Source organism: Caloenas nicobarica, chromosome 13 (assembly GCF_036013445.1).
Source record: "Caloenas nicobarica isolate bCalNic1 chromosome 13, bCalNic1.hap1, whole genome shotgun sequence".
Lineage (NCBI taxonomy): Eukaryota > Metazoa > Chordata > Aves > Columbiformes > Columbidae > Caloenas > Caloenas nicobarica.
In genome coordinates this window covers 2,888,735-2,906,900 of record NC_088257.1, presented here as the reverse complement: position 1 = coordinate 2,906,900, position 18,166 = coordinate 2,888,735, and positions in this window count along the sequence as shown.

Sequence of the window (18,166 nt, the reverse complement as noted above, 5' to 3'; positions counted from 1 at the left end):
TAAAAGTTAAAAACTTGAATGGGTGGAGTAAAAAAAGGACCAGGAGACAGTACTGAGAATACATGTTGATGCCATTTGAACACATAAACTCATTTAGGAGCTTGCTTGGAACAAGCTGTTCTTCAGTATTGCCAGACTGACCAGAAACAAGAAGAGCATTAAGGTCCAATTGACCAATAAATTGGTCAAACCCTCTCTCAGGAGACTGCCAGCCAAATTTGTAAACACTGAAGGTCAGATCAACACACAAATGTCGCAACTTACTGGATTCACGCTCCTCTGGCGATTCACCTATGTTTTCGTCTTTCGGGACTAAGGCTGGAGGGGATGGTGAGCAGCAGGATCACGTTCTCCACCAGCATGAGGCACAGAGAGTACAGCGAGGGCAGAAGCTGCAATGGAAAACCAAAACTACGCTCTAATACGCTCCGTGACACACACCTCCACAAACACAGCTCACTCCTCTGGCAGAAATACAACAGGGCCAGGCTTAGGGACCCTCAGGTGGGACTGGCAACACTGCAGCTGCCCGACATGGGGCTGGTGCCCCCACTACGGTATCTGGCATTGGATAAATAAGAAATAACTCCAGTTGCAATCTCACAACCCACCCACATCACCGAAAAAGCATAAGGCTGGCTCCAAACTGCATGCTCCTGCTGACCAAAACATGTTGATGTGGTGCGTCCCAACTGGACGTGTGTCATTGAGCAACTGAGAAGATTCAGTGGGGTCTGTGATGCTCATGGCATCAGGTCATAGATTACAGCAACAGAGCGTACAATTAGGTAACATGCTGCTACTGGCAGTGATAGTACAACAGGCCCCAACTGAGGCTGAAATACCCTTGTCCTGAGTTCATATGAAAATGGCAAAAAGGACCTAGAGTCCAACCAGATCAGAGGAAAAGGTGGCGAAGGAAAAATAAACCGAGAAACATCAGGTTTTTTTCACAGAGTGGTGCTGATTCCCACTCAGTACTGTCTGCAAATGGAGCAAATCTGAAGCAAAACCAGAGGAGGAAAGAGAGGGAGAAAATACATTAATAGTCATCCGTGCCCCTTTCCTGCAGACTGGCTTCATAAAACAGTGAGACACCAATTCCCTGCAGGTCTATGTTTTTTCTTCCGATTATGACCAAGTGCCACTAGTTTAATTTCAATATCTCTGTACCTAATATCTGACTGCACCCTGACAGGTTTCTAACAACAGCAATTGTGTCTCTAAGCTATTGAAAAATAAGAGAGAAAGAAGACACACAAAGAGCCATCTCTGCTATGTGTGGCCCTGCTGCTAAGCTTGTTCTGTACTTCAGATGCATTCAAGCTCCAAAAGGTAAGGAGTTAGGGTTTATTCCCATTGTAGAGCTGTATTTATAAGTCAAATAGAAAGAAAGATATTAGAAGAAAGGAGGGATGCAAAGCCAGGATTAGATTAGCTGTCTTTAACTGCTTTGGTCTCTTTTTATCAGGTAGGTGGACTTGCCACCAAACCAAAGGCCACAAAGGACAACCCCACTGTCTCTAGGCTCAAAAAATAGTTGTTAAAGCCCATCTATGGTGGAAAAAAAAAAAAAGCTGTGGGAGCATTTGCCAATATCTTCACATTGCTAGTCAGGAACCGTGCAATCAGCCAGGAGAAGGGTGGGTGGATCAGCCCGACATCAACAAGCCCAGCTGGCTCTGCCTTGCACCCTTCTCCATAGTTTAAAAAACAGGGCAACGATTTACCATAAAGAGCTTTTGGGACCCTGACACGTTATTTTATTTCTGGCTTTGAACTTCAGAAGCATCCAGGATTCACGGACGTGTGCTCTCGCTCACATCAGGTGAATTGACGCGGGGTCTCTGTTTCAGCCATCCAGCCTTTGGAAAGCCTTGGTGCCTGCTTTCCATCTGACAGCAGCACAGCTGAACAAGAGAGATGCAAAGCTAATCGTGCAGAGAAGGGAGCCAAAAAGGGATTGCAGCAACATGAAAACCAGAGGGAAATGCCAGAGTCATGCTATCTGCGATCAGTATCTGCGACCCTCCATTTTCCAAGAAGTAGCAATGATAAGGCAGCTCTGTCCAGGTGAAAGATATCAGCAGGGCTAATTGTAGCTGAGCAGTCTGATTCTCGTGGCAATGCTGTTATCTCCCTGGATTCCAGCTCCCAGCGGTGCTGTCAATGCTCAGAATATACAGCAGTGAGAGAGACAGAGAGAAAGGAAGAGAAAGGGGGAGAAAGAAGAGCGAAAAAAACACAAAAAAGGAGGAAATAACAAGCAGAAGGGTAAGTGTAGGAATATTCAAAAAGAAACAACAGAGAAGATATGGAAAGGAGCCAAGACAAATGGGAACCCTTAGCTGCCTCACAATTTCCTCTTAAAGGAGTTTCAAAAGAGTGGTGCTGATGGCAGAAATTGAGGAGTAAACCTGTTTCTGCTCACTGCTGAGCAGAATCACTGTGGGTGGATGACAAGGGACAAACTCAACTCATCCCTTCCCCAAGGAGGGACATCTGCGAGAAGAGACCGAGCAGACGAGGGAGGCACAGACAGTAAAGAAATGACTCCAGAGTCATTACCTCTGCTCTTCCATTGACTCTGCTTGCCACTTGCTGTGTGTAGAAGGCTCAATAAGTTTAAACAAAAAATAATTTTAAAAAGAGGAAGTACTACTAATGAGCTGCTAATGAGGCTTACCCTGCGCACACAGCACAGCGCAGGAGGGAGGCTGCTCTGCGCCCTGAAATCTCTGCCTCGAGAGCAAAGGGATGTGCTTGTCCAGCAGGAAGGGAGGGGAAAGCCGAAGCACTGATAAATTCACCTCCGCTGCCACCACATCCTCTGCTACTCCTGCACCCAGCCACCAACCTTCTGGTCCTCCCTGCCCGTCCCTTACGGTGCCCCATTGACATCGGGCACCCCAGCTTCAAACGAGCGTGAATTGTGGGCAAGCTGCCCCGACACGAGCCTGAGCCCGCCCTGCTGCGCATGTGCACGGCCAGTTGGACCTGTCGGACCTGCTGCGGTCGGCAAGTCGGTCTGAGCCACGCGATTATTACTCTTGTTGTTCCTCCTCAGATCCAAGTAAATACATGGTACAAGAGTCCACGGACTGAGGAGATGACGCTCAAAACAGCCACAGCAAGGGATGAAAGGAGAAGCCGCTTGCTCGAGAGCAAGCAGCAGAACGACAGCAACGTCTAGTGTGAGATAGAGGGGGTTGTTACCAAAATGCAGGTGTCGGGAGCCAGCTGATACGTGCGAGGTTATGCAAGACATCCCCTGGGGCTGGCAGGCATGAGCCAGGACCTCCTGGAGACCAGCGGGCTTCTGGAGCAGCAGCTGGACGCCAAGTAGGACACCTAAGTTTGCACAATGGACTACAGGGTTACCCAAGAGCCGTGCTTGGTGTCCCAGGCCAGGATGTCTCCTCATGCAAGGATTCAACTCTCTGTGCTGGGGAAATGACTCCAGCCAGTATTTGGAAGCAGCACCACATGGGCTCTGAAGAAAAAGGTCCAAACCCCTCACAGCAACTCTTAGAGCCATGTGCTTGATGAATAGATGTCATGAGGATGAGAACAGAAAATAAGACATCATACCCAGTCGAGGCCAATGTCATCAACAAAACCAGCGTCAGCGTAAAAGAAACCTGCTGGGTTATGTATAGACAGCCAGTGGGTGCTCTCGGTGTAGAAAAACATTAGCTTATTCTTAATAAATTTTATTTTTAAATTTCACCTACATATATTGTAAATTACATTAGAAATAAAATCAAACTTATACCGTAATCTGTTGAAATCCTTTGCACTATAGAGCAAAAAATTCACAAATCATAGCTGATGACAGCATTTTAAAGGAAACTGCTAAAATGGTAGAAGCCACAGACCACAACCAGACCACGTTGAAAAGCTCAACGAGCTTTTGATGAAAATACCCGTTACTGCAAGTATGGAAAAAACCAATCAGAATTGTTCATTCTGATTTGCTCAATCAGTTTGATTGAGGTACTTTATCATTCAGATGTTAATTAATGACTCGAAAAGCAGGAAAGTCTCTTTTCCTCTTCTAGCCATGAAAAAGTATTTCAGAATGCATGCTGCTAGTACTAAAATCTTGAAGACCCTAACCAGCAAAAGTACCTCATTTAACCCACTTTATTACACCAGCTTTACACACAGAACAGGCTTTTATATACTTACTTTGTTTTTCATATGTATTTGATACATCAGCCAATTTCGTTTAGATAATTCCTTCTTGTGATTTCTTTTCTGAATTCCCATTTCGATCCTGATAAATTTCAGGATACATTACAAAAAAAAAAAAAAAATGTTGGCCAAAAATATTTTTTAAAAGTGCTATGTCTCAAATTCTTACATACTAAAGTCTCTCCCTGAGAATCTGAATAAACGTTAGATATCTAAGTTGTATAACTGCGTAGTAAATGGGTACAGGTATGGTAAAAACCAGAACAAATGTAATGCAAAGGCTTCTATTTAGGGTTCTGACCTCCATCCTCTGGTCAACCACAGCAGACCTGTTTAGGATGCCCAAAGGATTTGGCTGTGACTTGCTGATGGTCACCACTCCTGAAGCAAAACCGGCATCACGGGACACACACCTACGTCTCAGGAGCTCCAGAGAGGAGTTTGTTACCTCAGCTTAAGCCATCGACAAAGGTCAGTTTGTCCCAGAAAAACAAGCTTGTGGGCTGGAGACCTCAAAGTGCGGCTCGTCCTGTCCCACAAGAACACAAGGTGGGGAACTGCGGGCAGTCATGTTATAAACCGCTGCCACTAGATTCACTGGAGCACATTAGCCAGAAAGTCTGAGTGCAAACAGTCCCGAAAGTGTGAACCAGGATTTCTGCATGAAAATATCTAAAACCTACATCAGTCCGGAGCAGGACTGGGATTCACAATGTGAACATCTTGATTTAAAACCTGATAACGTCAGTGATTTTAATCGCACTGATACATACCAGCCCTTCTCCTGTGCACGACACAGAAAAAAGCACAGCAGTACGGCAAAGGCAGATAAAGAATTTCCACCGATACTTCCCGATCCCATATTCCACCCCCATATCCGCAGTGCAGATTGGAGACGGAGGGATCACCAGTGAGTCTGTTTTCTCTGGGCAGGAGGAATCGGTGCGGGTTCAATGCACCCACAGCCCGCCCTAAGGCAGCTGGGGCTCCTTCCCCCGCACCGCCAGGTCCCCCCGCGCTGCTGCCCCCGCTCACAGCCACCAGCACTGACTTTGCAGGGAAGGCCCTGGCCCCCGCCAGCAATTCCTGCCGCACGCTCTGGCTCGGAGACCCAGCAGCTCTGGCAGAGCCACATTTCCCTGTTCTGCAGCACCACCTTGCAGCGAGAGCGAGGAAAGCACCTTTGCAGACAGCTGCGGAGAGAGGTGGACCTGGAGGGCACAGCGGTCTGGGCTGCGGATGCCAACAGGACCAGAACAGACAGTAAATGAAAGATTTTAATTAGGGATGGAGAGTTATGGCCTCATATACCTGACAAACCCCAGCATAAGCACTGCGGTTCAACTGAGCTTGGGAATAGTTTGCAGGATTTGGTATTTTACTCCTGTGCCCCCGCAGCCCCTTTTCTGCCTACATCCCTTGTTGATGGCTGCTTTTCACCCAACTAAAACCAAGATATCTGCTAAATTCTCTGCTTGCACCTCCCCACGAGCTTTGCTCCCAGCACAGCCCTCCGGCAGCCACCAACATGCCCTGCACCAGCACAGCCACGTCCACAGTGTGGAGGAAACAAGTGTGAATCGCCTGCACAAAGGCAGCAGCAGGAGTCTAAAAACTCTAAAATGTCCCCACAACCTCAAAAATGTTGTTGCCCAGTCCTAAATTTTCCATACTCTCTCCCATACAATTTCAGAGCACCTGGGAGAGCAAAGGATTGGGACTGATGCTGTAGCAGCAGCAGCAAAAAAACTCTTTACACTCCCGCTGCTCGGGCAACATCACACAGGAGCAGAACAGGGACAGGATGCCGAGCATGTGGAGGTGTTTGCTTCGGGTTTGCAATTTGTTCGATGATACTTCTAGTTAGGTTTCCTCACTTCTGGAGAGGAAATCAGCTTTCTCCTATCAGTATCTAGATTTCTCCGATAACTCTGACAATAACAGCAGAGGAGGTGCAAGTACTTAAAACAGGAAGAATATTAATTTAGAACCACACACACACACACAAAAAGGCCAATGAGCTCTGTAGCAGTAGAAACTTGATATTAACTTGAAGTAAGCTTTAAGTGGTTATTTCAAGAGCCTTTTTAGTAAGAGAAATTAAAATTTAAGAACGCTATTTTCAGGTAAGTTACACTCAGACCATTTGTGTCATTAATTCTGAAGCTAGTTGCATTTTTAATAGGAAAAATAATGGATCAAAATTGCCTATCACCAAAACATCTGGTTTTTTAATTCTCCAGTAGAAGAGGAGTGATGTGCAGCTGGGAAACAGGGCAAAGTTCCTGCTCCTGCACCCTGCAGGGTGCATTTCTCCCTTTGCATCAGTCAGTGTGAGTGCACATAAAAACTTATTTCTATTAAATAAACCCCTCCAAGATCTTAACCAGAGGAAGGCTGAGAACAGCCACCACGCTGTGTGTTGACTCTGGAAGGCGAAGCTTCGCCTCCTTTTGACACCACCAACTTTTCCCACAAAGCCACGTCTTGGATTTGTACGCGGCAGTGGGAAAGGAGCGTAAACTGTTTCTAAACTCAGTGGGTTGTACAGGCCGCAGATTATGGTCGAGATTACCCAATTTACGTACATCATCTTAAATTATTTGGGGGTTTTTTGTTCCTGTGTCTTTTTTCTTCTGCTCTGAATTCTCGTGCCCCTACTCTGGCTGGGAGGGCAGCTCCCAAATCTGCTTCGGTCTTTCCCGATATCCACAGTCCTCATCCCCCCTCCTCCCTGCAGTACCTTTCTGGTTTCACTTGAAGGCAACCTTGCACCACACATGTCTATAAAAAGAACCGAGCTGGGAAAGCACCGCAGCAGCTTCGCCCAGCAGAGACCCCACCTGGGCGGTGGAAGGGGCTGAGCTCCGGAGCAGGGGAACAGCAGCCCCGTTGCTCTTCTGAGGTTGGACTCATCAACATCCGCACGCTGCTGACTTTTCCTTAGTTCCTCTAAATGTGATTTCACCACACTCCTATCACAGCCTTGTAAAGTGCAGGAAGGAGCCGATCTGCAGCTGCACGTCCCTGGATGATGCCTCAGTGCTCGCTGCCAACTTTGGCTCCTCTCTGCACCAAAAGCATCAGCAGTGACCACAATTAATAGCAGGGACAGAGCAGGAGCTCAATGTTGAGCAGGGACAAAACAAGCTAGGAAGTATGTAGATAAGAATGATATTTCCTAATCAGCTGTCCCCGAGGAATGTTATCCTTGGGTATGCGGGGAGCCAGTTATCTTGGCCATTAGTGAACTTGTGAGGGACAGGTGAGATACCAGCAGACGGGCAAAGGGCAAAGGTAGCATCTCTCTTCAAAAGCAGGGGACTGGAGGAACCAGGCAATTATAGACCTATCTGCTTCACTTTGATGCCAGGAAAAATATGAGAAGAAACATCTCAAAAGAGCCTACATGTATAGCAGTACCCACGGACTGGTCAACAGCGAGTGGTAGAACATGGTAATATGTTTTATGCAGAAAAGAAGAATGAAAGGAGATGCAATATAGAAAAATTTAAGCGTCCGGGGCTTTAAACATGTCTTTTCCAGCCGTTTCAGGGAACAGACACATTGATAAATTATATACAACCACCTCTTGACACTACTTTGGAAAGAACAACCAATAACATTACTGTGCATTAAGCTGCATTTATGAAAACCACTCTTCAAAGCAGAGCAGTATTTAACATTTTCTTCTTTTTCCTTCTGCTCAAAATGACCATCTGGCAACAGACTTTCTGGAATGGAGCCTTTGCTCTGGTTTCTGTTTGGAGACAAATCTGTGCCAACTTCCAGCAGTTCATGTGATTTTGTTATGCAGAATTTAGTTCTCTTCTGAAATGTACGTGGGCTTGCAGTCGAATTCAGACACTGAAAAGATCTGGTGTGAAGTAAGCTGTGGGTTACAGCACAGTTTTCTCTATGCGCATGCAATACGTCAAAGTAGGAAGATTTGCATCCCTTTCTACACAGTCTCAGGCTCAGTGGTAAATTCTGTGTATTATCCACAGTTACTTTACTTGCCCTAAACTAACTCCATCAATACTGTCTGAAGTTTCATTTAACACTTTTATTTGAAACCATAGGATGCAAGATCCTCCTCAGATATAGCAGGCATGACGATGGTCAATTAATTTTTCTTAAAAAAAAAATCAAACTGCAAGAAGCTAAGAGGTCTCAGGGCAAAATCTCTCACTTCAGGAGGATGTGGGAGTCTGGGAAGACAGTGTACACTATCCCTAAAGGAAGAGCAAGTCTCCAGGAAACCATCACTGAATAAACCTTTTTTTCTTCAGGGTCTCGCCTTTCTGGGTCCAGAATTTGGGAGGACAATCTTAGAGTATGTTATAAACGGATTAAAAAAATATCTTGACTTTCACTGCTTGGAGATAAAATGTGGCTAAACAGTATTTCCAAGGAAAGAGGTGCCCAGGGAGAAGAAAAGATGGAGAAAGTCTCTTTGCCTTTGCAAACAGAATGAAATGCAAAACTAGACTTCAAAACCCAGGAGAAATTCATTACTCTTTAAAATTCCTTTCAGCTATAACAGTCCCAGTTTTTATTTCCATTTATTAGATCTACTAAAGTAGGATGCCTGAGGAAAAATTTTAAAATAATCAAACCATGTTGTTTCTTTTCCAACCATCCCGAAAGCAGTCTGCAATTTTCACTGTAGCTTTTACCTGTGCTTCATCTTTCCTTTTACGAAATGGCCACCTTAGAAGCCAGCCTAAAATAAAAAACAAGTGTCTGCCGATAAGCCAGAAAATAATGTTGCGAAATATTTGCATTGGTATTTTGTGGGGTTTTTTTAATAAAAGCTGTTCCAGCAGGTTACTGCTGTCTGGACTGTGCTGGTGTGCAAGTGCTGCACAAACATACATTAAAAGACAAATCACGCTCCAAAGACCTTCCCATCAACGGCAAGGAGACGGACAGACTCTTGTCACTGTTTTGCAGGTGAAGCAGCGTCAGATTTGGGTTCCCTGAGCAAGGTGCACACTTAGCTGGTACAATCAGGAAAGCTCCAGGTTGCGGAGAGGCTCTGGGAGCTGGAAAGCCAACCCTGCAGCCTAAACCAGACCCCTCAATGGGCCAAGCCTGCAGAAGACCAAGGAGAAAAACTGGATATTCTGAGCGCCATTCCAGGGTTTAAAATATAAGCTGAGCTTTCCTTGTAGTGACAGAGAGGAAAACATCATGTCATTTTTAGTAACCCTGTAGGATGTTTTGCAATGGCTCTTGATGGGTGGTGAGCTGACACCTACGGCTCGTGTGTCCTCCTGTTTGTGGTGGGTCTGTCAGGGGGTTGTGTATTTTCTAGCAGCCAGCAGAGCGAGCTGCAGCCAGCGGGTAGGTGTGCAGGAGCATTATGCTGTGAGAATATTGTAGCTCTGTCGAGATAACGACAGCATCAGGAGCACATGGCTCTCAAATATGGGACAGCCACTCAATCTACTCCAACTAGCTCATGTCCCTGCCCAAGTGGGGCAAGCATACAGCCTCCTGACTGACTCAGCTTCAAAGGATTGTGTATTTTCATGGTGAATCTTTCTCCATTATTTCCATTTTTCCTTCTGGGCAAGTCACTAAAGTTTTTTCAAACAAGACCCACATACATTCCTGTACACCTATATCCCTGCATGTGTATGTGTGTGTGGCTCCTAGACACGGCCATGGAAGAAATAAGGCACTGAGTTGGCTTTTTGACCACTTCTGCTGCTGCCTATGGTTGTAGACACAACTGCCTCCTGCCGAATTGTAAGTAAAGGCTACTCCCCACTCTGAAATTAATACCAGCTTGTTTCGCCTCCCTGCCAGACAAGCTGTAATCTAATTGCATGCCCCGTGGCTTTACCCAGCCATCGCTCTTTCCCTTCTACTGTCACATCTCATCGCATCGTGCCCTCCTCAGCACCCACCGTATGCCAGGCTGGGACTTGCTCTGCAGCACGTCCTGCGGCAGCCGTCCCTATGCACATCTACAGAGACCAAAACAAGAGGAGGATGTGTGCTAGGGGAGCTGGATCACAAATATTAACACAAGGTTACCCAGCCAAGGGATGATATTTGTCAGGAAACCTCAATACACAGCTTTTGTTTCTCCCAAGCGAGCAGTAGCTCTCGCCCAGCAGGGGCTGTTGAACAGGAGCATGGGGGTGTTTGGCTGTTCAGAGCCTGCAGACCTCTCCACTGTGGGTGCACGCTGCTTATAGGGGACTCCTGCTGATAAAACTCACAGCTCTTTTTAACATATACAAGAGCCAAATGGTAGAGGTAAGGAGCTCCAGCAAAGCATTCATATCAAACAGATAGCGAAAGGCTGACTGAATGTGATGGCTCAAGCTGAAAAAGAAGGAAATAAAGAAGACAGAGGAGAAAAGCAGAAAAGGGACGGACCTGGAGCTTGTGGAAAGGTTAGCTAGCTGTGCTATTTTGGTTCAATTTGTTTGAGGGAAGAAGACTAACACCATTAGCTTATCCATCTGTCAAGCTGGAAGGGAGTCCTGGACAAACATCCAGGAGGTGCAGGCGAGTGTGTGTTTGTGAGTGACTCTGATGTCATGTGAACTGCATCACTTCTCCAGAAGGTGCAGGAGCAGCCAAGTCAGATGGCAAGCAGCCAGCCTGGGGTTGCTAAGTATCCAGAGCAAGATCTGCTGCAGGCCTTGCTCTCAGATAAGCAGGCACACTCCAACCTAGATGCATCCTAGACCTGGACATACGGGCACATGGGCATGAGAGGCTTCCCAGTGCCAAGGTCGGCTCCTCAAAGTGCTTTGCCAGAGTAGCAGATCAGGCACAGATAGGAATCTGAAGGTTCTGTGAGGAGTAACCTCTATCATTTCCCAGACTGTTGTGTGTATGCTTAAAAAGAAAACAAAAAGCAGTACTTGGCTGCAGGGAATATGTCCCAGGCACTGGTGCCCTCCATAGAAACCAGTCCACCAACCCTTCTTCTGACATCCCAACCCCACACAGCCCCCATCTCTTTGTGGATCTTACCCAGCAATAACATTTTGCCCTTCTCGGACCACCTCTCTATTTAGTTTTGTTCAGTTAACTGTTCCTATCCTCTACATCCAAGGCAGCATGTTGGAGAAGCCAAGTAAGAGAAACTAATGAACCTCCCCTTCCTTGGAGAATCTGCCCAGGCTGTATTTGACCTGACTGGGACTCGATGATCCTTGTGGGCCCCTTCCAACTCAGGACATTCTATGATTCTATGACTCAAACAGGGTAAGTCCCAGTTCCATGTATGTGAATAGAGATAACACAGAGCACTACCTGCTGCAATCAGGCATGAGCACAGGATGCTGCTCTGTATTAGAAGAGGAAAGAAGCTCTGAGTTTCCTCCGCAGAGAGCTGTCAGCTCCTTGGCCCCACCAGCTGTGCTTTGGCCACAGCCAGACTGCAATCTACTGGCCGTGTCAAATGTCCCATTTCCCCAAGTCTGCAGAGCTCGGAGAAAAGAGGATCCAGACAGTGCTTTATCTTGGTGACAACTTTCTTTTCAGGAATCTGTTGGGAATAACATGTTCAGTTATTGTCATAAAAGATCACCAACAGCTATTGGCACCATCAGCCCTCGGTTACGTGGTTTCCCAAGTGGCACAAGGGATGACAGATTCATATTAATTCCAGTCAGCAAATGGATTATAAATACTCCCCCAGCCAGTTGCCACCTGATAGGACTGTCCTTGAGTCCTCCAATTGTGGACGGGAGTTGTCAACTCTAAATTTACCCATCAGCATGCGTTGTATAAAACATACTACTCTGTGATCCTTGGTAGACACTTGTGCTGTAGCCCAGCATGGATTAGACCAGAAACTGCTAGTTCCGTCAACCAGACGGACATCTCACTATCGCTTATCTCAAGACTTTGGTGGCAGAAAGGAGAGAGGGATGAGTTTGACAGGATGCGTTGCTGTATTGGTCATGCAATTGCCACAGCACCCTCATCAAGTCTAAGTTAATGAAGTGATCAAAAGCCAGGCCCACCTAACACCTTTCTGATGAGTTAACAGTTTCTGTTCCTAAGGATAGCCTTTCACATCAGAAAAAAGTACCACCACGACTGATATAAGTAAAACTACTCCAAGGATGGGGTGTCCAAAAGCAGACAGAGCTGATACAAAGCAGACTGAGATAGCGTTCCCTGTAAAAGCAGTAGGCAGGATTCACTCAAAGAACCATGATTAGATGGTTTTAAATTTACCAAAATGGAAAGTAAACAAAAAGAAAGGGAGGAGCTCCACTTTTTTTCTAGCTTTAGAATGCTTAGTGTCTGCAAATTGGGCAAATGCACATGCTAGCAGAAACTGCATGCGGTACATTTTCTCACCCAAAAAAATAGTCTGCCTGAGCAGGGGGGCAGTTTGGAAATTATCAGTTCAGAATACTTATCTGAAGTCCATTTTTTTGCCTGGTGCTTGTTCATGCACAAAAGCTTTCCAAGCTCATCAGCTGGAGACAGCATCCTATCCCTGTTGCGAGACGGCCACGGGTAAAATCTGCCCTCAGTTGGACAAAGACACGAGAGTCACACGGCTGTTGGGCACTGCGTGTCGTCTTGTTCCGCTTCGGGCTTTTTCTGATTTCATGCGCCAGTTTATTCTGTAGTGGTTCTCTCCTGAGGACACCCAGCCTCCCAGACAGCAGCAAGAGCCTTCTGCTCACCATGCGCACCCACAACCTGGGTACCCCGCTTCCCAAAGCCCCTGCCAGCCCTGGGGGCTCCCAGGCAGGGCTGCAGGTCCCACAAGATGGCACTCGGCCACAGGGTGAGGGACAGCAGCTCGACGACCTGGTGGCTGCTTCTGGACAGAGCTGGCTCTCCTGCCTAACGGACACTTGCTCCTTATTTCCATTATTTTCACCTGCCAAGCACTTTTTAGCAGGTGAGCCAAATGGTACCTGCCTGCTTTTGGGAAAACCTCCAGAGAGAGCAAGGCTGAAAAACGATGCATCACAAAAATCCTGGGGACCTTTGCTTTGAGAAACTGTAGCTCGCCTCTGTGTTTAGGAAAAGATTTAACCTGATACCTTTGTACCAGTAACAGGCATTTTTGTCACCTACGTGAGAACTGTCCTAAATGTAGCCAAGTTATACACCCTGCTAAATAGCCGTTACTCTGTCCTTTCTACATACTTGCTTTCTGCGTACTTTTAACTCACCCTGCAGCTATCTCATGTGGAGTACCCCAAATCAATGGATGCTTTCAACCTCAGATTCTGCACCTTAAATTCTTTAGGCAGTAGGGGTAAAAATCCTGGATTATTTGGTCCCCACATATGGGATAGGCAAAGGCAGAACCTCTGGTACCTCCAAAGCACTTGGACACCCCTGAAATGAAAGAGGAGCTGAAAAGCTGCGTCTCTGTGGTTTAGCAGTTTGCTGTGGACCAAAGCCTGGAGCTCAACAGGAGGTATAAAACTCAATATTGAACGGCTGCTTGTTGCACAAGCACTGTACACGCTGTGCACTTTGTGAGACAGAGGCTTTAGGAAAAAAGCAAAGTTGAAATACAACCAAAAGCCCAACGGGGAATGTACACAACAGAGAGTCACATCCTGAGTGCTGAATGCCTGGCTTTGCAGCTCGCAAAATGTCCCTTTCACCTCATTTTTGCTCATGTGTAATACATATAAAAAGTAGTTCAGAATGACTCCAGTCATACAACAGGCTTTTTCAAAACACGGATTTACTCCAGGGCTGCTGGAGCTCGTCATAAAAAGTATAGTATTAGCCAACAGCATTTACCTCAAAATTAAGATAGAAATCTGTACTGCAGGACATTTTATCCTACTGGAACTTTAATCCAGCTGATGCTAACAAGTCATTCAGAATAGATGTGGTGAGAACGAGAGCGGGAGTGAGCATCAACTAAGCAAATGGATCTACCCTGTTTCCGTTAGATCTCCACCAGGGAGTTACACCAGCACAACACCTGGAGTCTCAGCACTAACACAGCCAAGGATCAGCTGAGCAGAGCTCTCACAACCCTGATGAAATCTAAGTTCCCAAGACAAGAGATACATGGTCATTTTCTGCCTCGTTTTGCCACAACTGCCATCACCTTAAGCGCAGAGGGCTGCCTGAACGTGAACTACTGGATCAGGTTCATATTTTGTAACTATTATTGTTATTTTATGAACTTTGACATCAATGAGAGCAAAGCTAGAGAGGCTGGACTACGACTCAATGGCTTTGAGCTTGGCTGTTATTTGTTCATTTTTTAAAAAGTGGGAAGGGAGAAGGAAAAGGATAGTTTAGAATTGTGGTTAAACACATTTTTTTCTCTAGAGGCATTTAGGTTTTTGCCTTTCCTTTGTTTATTCTTCTTTGAGACTAAGTAAAGTCTTATTTTTAAACATAGGACATCCCCCCTTTCCTTTTTAAAACTGATATTCTAAGACTTACCCTAGACAGGGCTTAGGCCGCTCTGACTGTTTGGAGCCAAATGCATCTTTCAGAGTGTTTTCTTGTGGCCTAAAAAGTATTTATTTTTTCAGTCATTCCACTTGGTTATACCTTTGTTCACTTTCCAGGAGCAGTTCAGTTTCATTACTTTTTTCTTTCAAATCACAATATGTGTTTCTAGTTTGGGCCTCAGTTTTGTTATGATACTTCAAGCGCATGACTGATCCTTGTAATTTAGATATTTAAAATTTGACCAGCACTGTAGGATCTTACTGAATGGATGCTTACATATTTCCTTGTCCATCTTTTGGAGGTTTACTGTTTTCTTACCCTTCTTAGAAGTGAATGAATAATCCAGATCTGATACATACAAAGCCAAGGGCACATTTGTACCAAGGCATGTTTGACAGCACTAGCAGTGAAGATCAGGGCCCTGGCTGGAAGCACGGATGGACCCCTCCTCTCCAGGACGGATTCCAAACAGGAGAGCTGGAAGCTGTAGGGCAGCTAATCCTGAAATACATGTATGGGGATAGTGGGGGAAACAACTTGTGCTGAACACAGTGAAGGGAAAAACCCTCAGAAAATACTTCAGGATGGAGATTTCCACCTCCCCGGGCTGGCCATGTCTAAAATGTCTTTCCAAACCCGCAGTGAAGATCGCGGAGGTTTCAGTCGCTCTGTGCAGACACAGTGTCGAGTATCTCTCAGCCGGAGCTGGGGGTCGGGAGTGCATCGCCCAAGCGGGTGCCAGGGGTGCGGAGGGGCTGCACTGGGGCGGCCAGAGGGGAGAAGGCATCTGGGAAGAAGAAATGCAGAGCTTGACAGCTTGGAGACGGCCAGATGTTTTCATCATTATGGAAAAAATCTGTTGGTGCCTCTTTGCCCAGAGAAACACTGGAGGAGGAAATACCCTCTTGAGCTCTGATCAGGGCTGCATATTAAAACTGTGATGGGCCAAGGTCAAAAAACAACAGAAATGGGAGGAGGGGATCTTTTCTGACTCTGACTCTAGCACTCCATGTGAAGGTGCTCTGAAAGGTTGCAGTGCCTCTCCAGGGATCTTTTCCCAAAATCAGTGTCTCAAAGAGCTGGAGGCCTGAAAGACAGGCCCAAGCGGTGTTTTGCCAGCAACCCCCTCCCAGTGCTCCCCTGTCCCTCCAGCTGCTGCAGGTGCCAGCCCAGAGATGTGCAGCCCCGGGACACGTAACCCCGGAGCCGTGTGGCTCTGGAGATGGCAGCCCTGGGGCTACAAGGAGTCTGAGCACAACAGTTACACAACCAGGGGCTGGGGACCCCTGTGACAAAAGGGGTGCTGAAGGGCACCCACTGCCTGCTGGCCCCAGACACCCCTGTCCTCCCAAAGCCCCTGGCTTAGTGCTGTAACCAAGACAAGGAGACACCTGAGAATGGGACTCAGGGCCGGGATTTTCAGCCACACGGGGCAACAGGTTCCAGATTTTCCTTTTTCTCCGCTCCAGGCTCCAGTGTCCTCGCAGTCCGGACACGACAGGTCCCTTCCCACGGGCAGCTCCTCAGGATTCATCCCTCCCCACGGATCCCCCTTTCCTTGAAGCAGCTCAACTCGTTCCCGTGCCGGCTCCTCTCACTAATTTCGGCTTTCAGGCACAAAAGATTCAGAGCGATAAAAACCACAGAAGCAACCCCGAAGTCCAGTCCGTGAGAAAAGCGTGCAAAACCGTAAGAAAACGCCAACAGCCAAACCCAAATCTCTCCAGTTTCTATACGAAATAAACCCTGCCGGCGAAATATAAGGGCGTTTAACGTTTCATGCGTTTCGCTTGGATTTTTTTGTTGTTTAAAGGACAAATAGAAAAGGCGGGCGGTTTGGGAGCGGACAGCGAATCGCTCAGACCTGGCAGGAAGGCACCGGAGCACCGCGGGTAACTCTGCCTCCTTCCCTCCCTTCTTTTCACAGTATCAGACGGTGCTTTCCTCCCCTGCTGCTGAAAAACGGGCTGATAATTAATGCAGGAATTAGGAACAAAAAATGCAGATCTGTTTTTATTTATGCAACCTTCCCTCGAAATTTTAAGAGAGACTTGTGAAGATATCCGAAACTTGGAAATTTTACCCAGGAAAATAAATAAATACCTGGAATAACTTTTACAAGATTTTCGTTTCTTTCCACCTTTTCTTTCTTGACACATGCTTGAAATGTATCGTATTTTATGTTCGGTGAACTGTATATTCATTCAATAGGCCAGTGAAAACATTTTCCCGCGTGTATTTTTGCCAGTTTCTTTCTCTGTGTCATATATTATAATTATGCACGGATTTTTTTTCCCAACCTTTTTTTTTTTTTCTCTGCAAAACAAACCGCGGGAGCACCCGAAGTTTTAGTTTTATGGAGAGAATGCAGAAACGGGACCCTTCGGAGAAACAGACCCATTCCCCGTCAGACCGCCACAAAAACGAACAGCAGAAAATTTCCCCCCTTCGGGAAAACCAGCGGCTCAGAGGCCGGATCCTGCCCGGGACCCCCGGGGGCGGGCAGCAGCCCAGCCCCCCCGGACTGAGCCCGTTTTCCCGGCGCCTCCGTTTGCGGAATCCAAGGGTGGGAAAGGAGGCACCGGCTCCACCAAACTCGCGAGTCTCGCGACAAGAATGAAATCGGGCCCGAGCATCCCGGGGTAGCGGGGGTTAATTCTTTTTTTGGTTGGTTGGTTGTTGATTGATTGTTTTTTTGTTTGGTTTCGTTTGTTTGCTTGGTTTTGAGTTGGGGGTGGTGGTGTTCGTTTGGGTTTGGGGGCATCTTTTGGTGTGTTTTTTTAAAAAAAATATTATTACCTGGAAGATGTTCGGCACTCCCGCCAGGAGCGGCAGCCCCCCTGGCGAGGTGGGGGATTCTGCAGGACAGGGGGGAGACACCCCCAGCCCTGCCTGTGCCTCCCCCGAGGCAGCCCCGCTGCAAGTACGGGGAAAAAGAAACAAACGGGGCCGCCTCGGGAATCCGCCTTCCCTGTGCGGGGGGACAGGGAGGAGAGGAAGAACCACCCAGCCCGCAAGGGCCCGGCGGGGGTAGCTCGGAGGGGACAGGGACACACACACCCCTTGCCCCTGGGGCAGCCGATTTCATGCCTCTCTGGTTGTGGGTCACAGGCTGGGCCCTCGCTGGAACAGAAAGGACATCACCGGGAGACACCGGAGCAGAGATGGGGTCAGGGCTCTGTAACTCTACTCGCTCGGGTCCATCTTCCCACCCGTCTCGGCGCAGCTGATCCCCTCGGGAAGGGACTCAGGGGCTTTCCCGGCGGGTCCGGACAGGGTCCCTATAAACGGAGCCCCGGGGGAATCCGCAGCCCTGGGTCGAAATCTGCCACAGCCCGGGGAGGCTGAGAACAGGGCAGCGGTTGGGAACGCTGCCGGTCCGTCATCTCCGCCGGGGGGGGAGGGAGATCATTTTTAAGATAAATAAAACCCAAACACGGTGTCACGTTAAACGCCGCTCCTCCCGCCCCGACCTGCGCCGCCGGGCTGCGCTCCCCTCTCCGGGCTACGCGGCCACGGGCAGGCTCTGATCCCG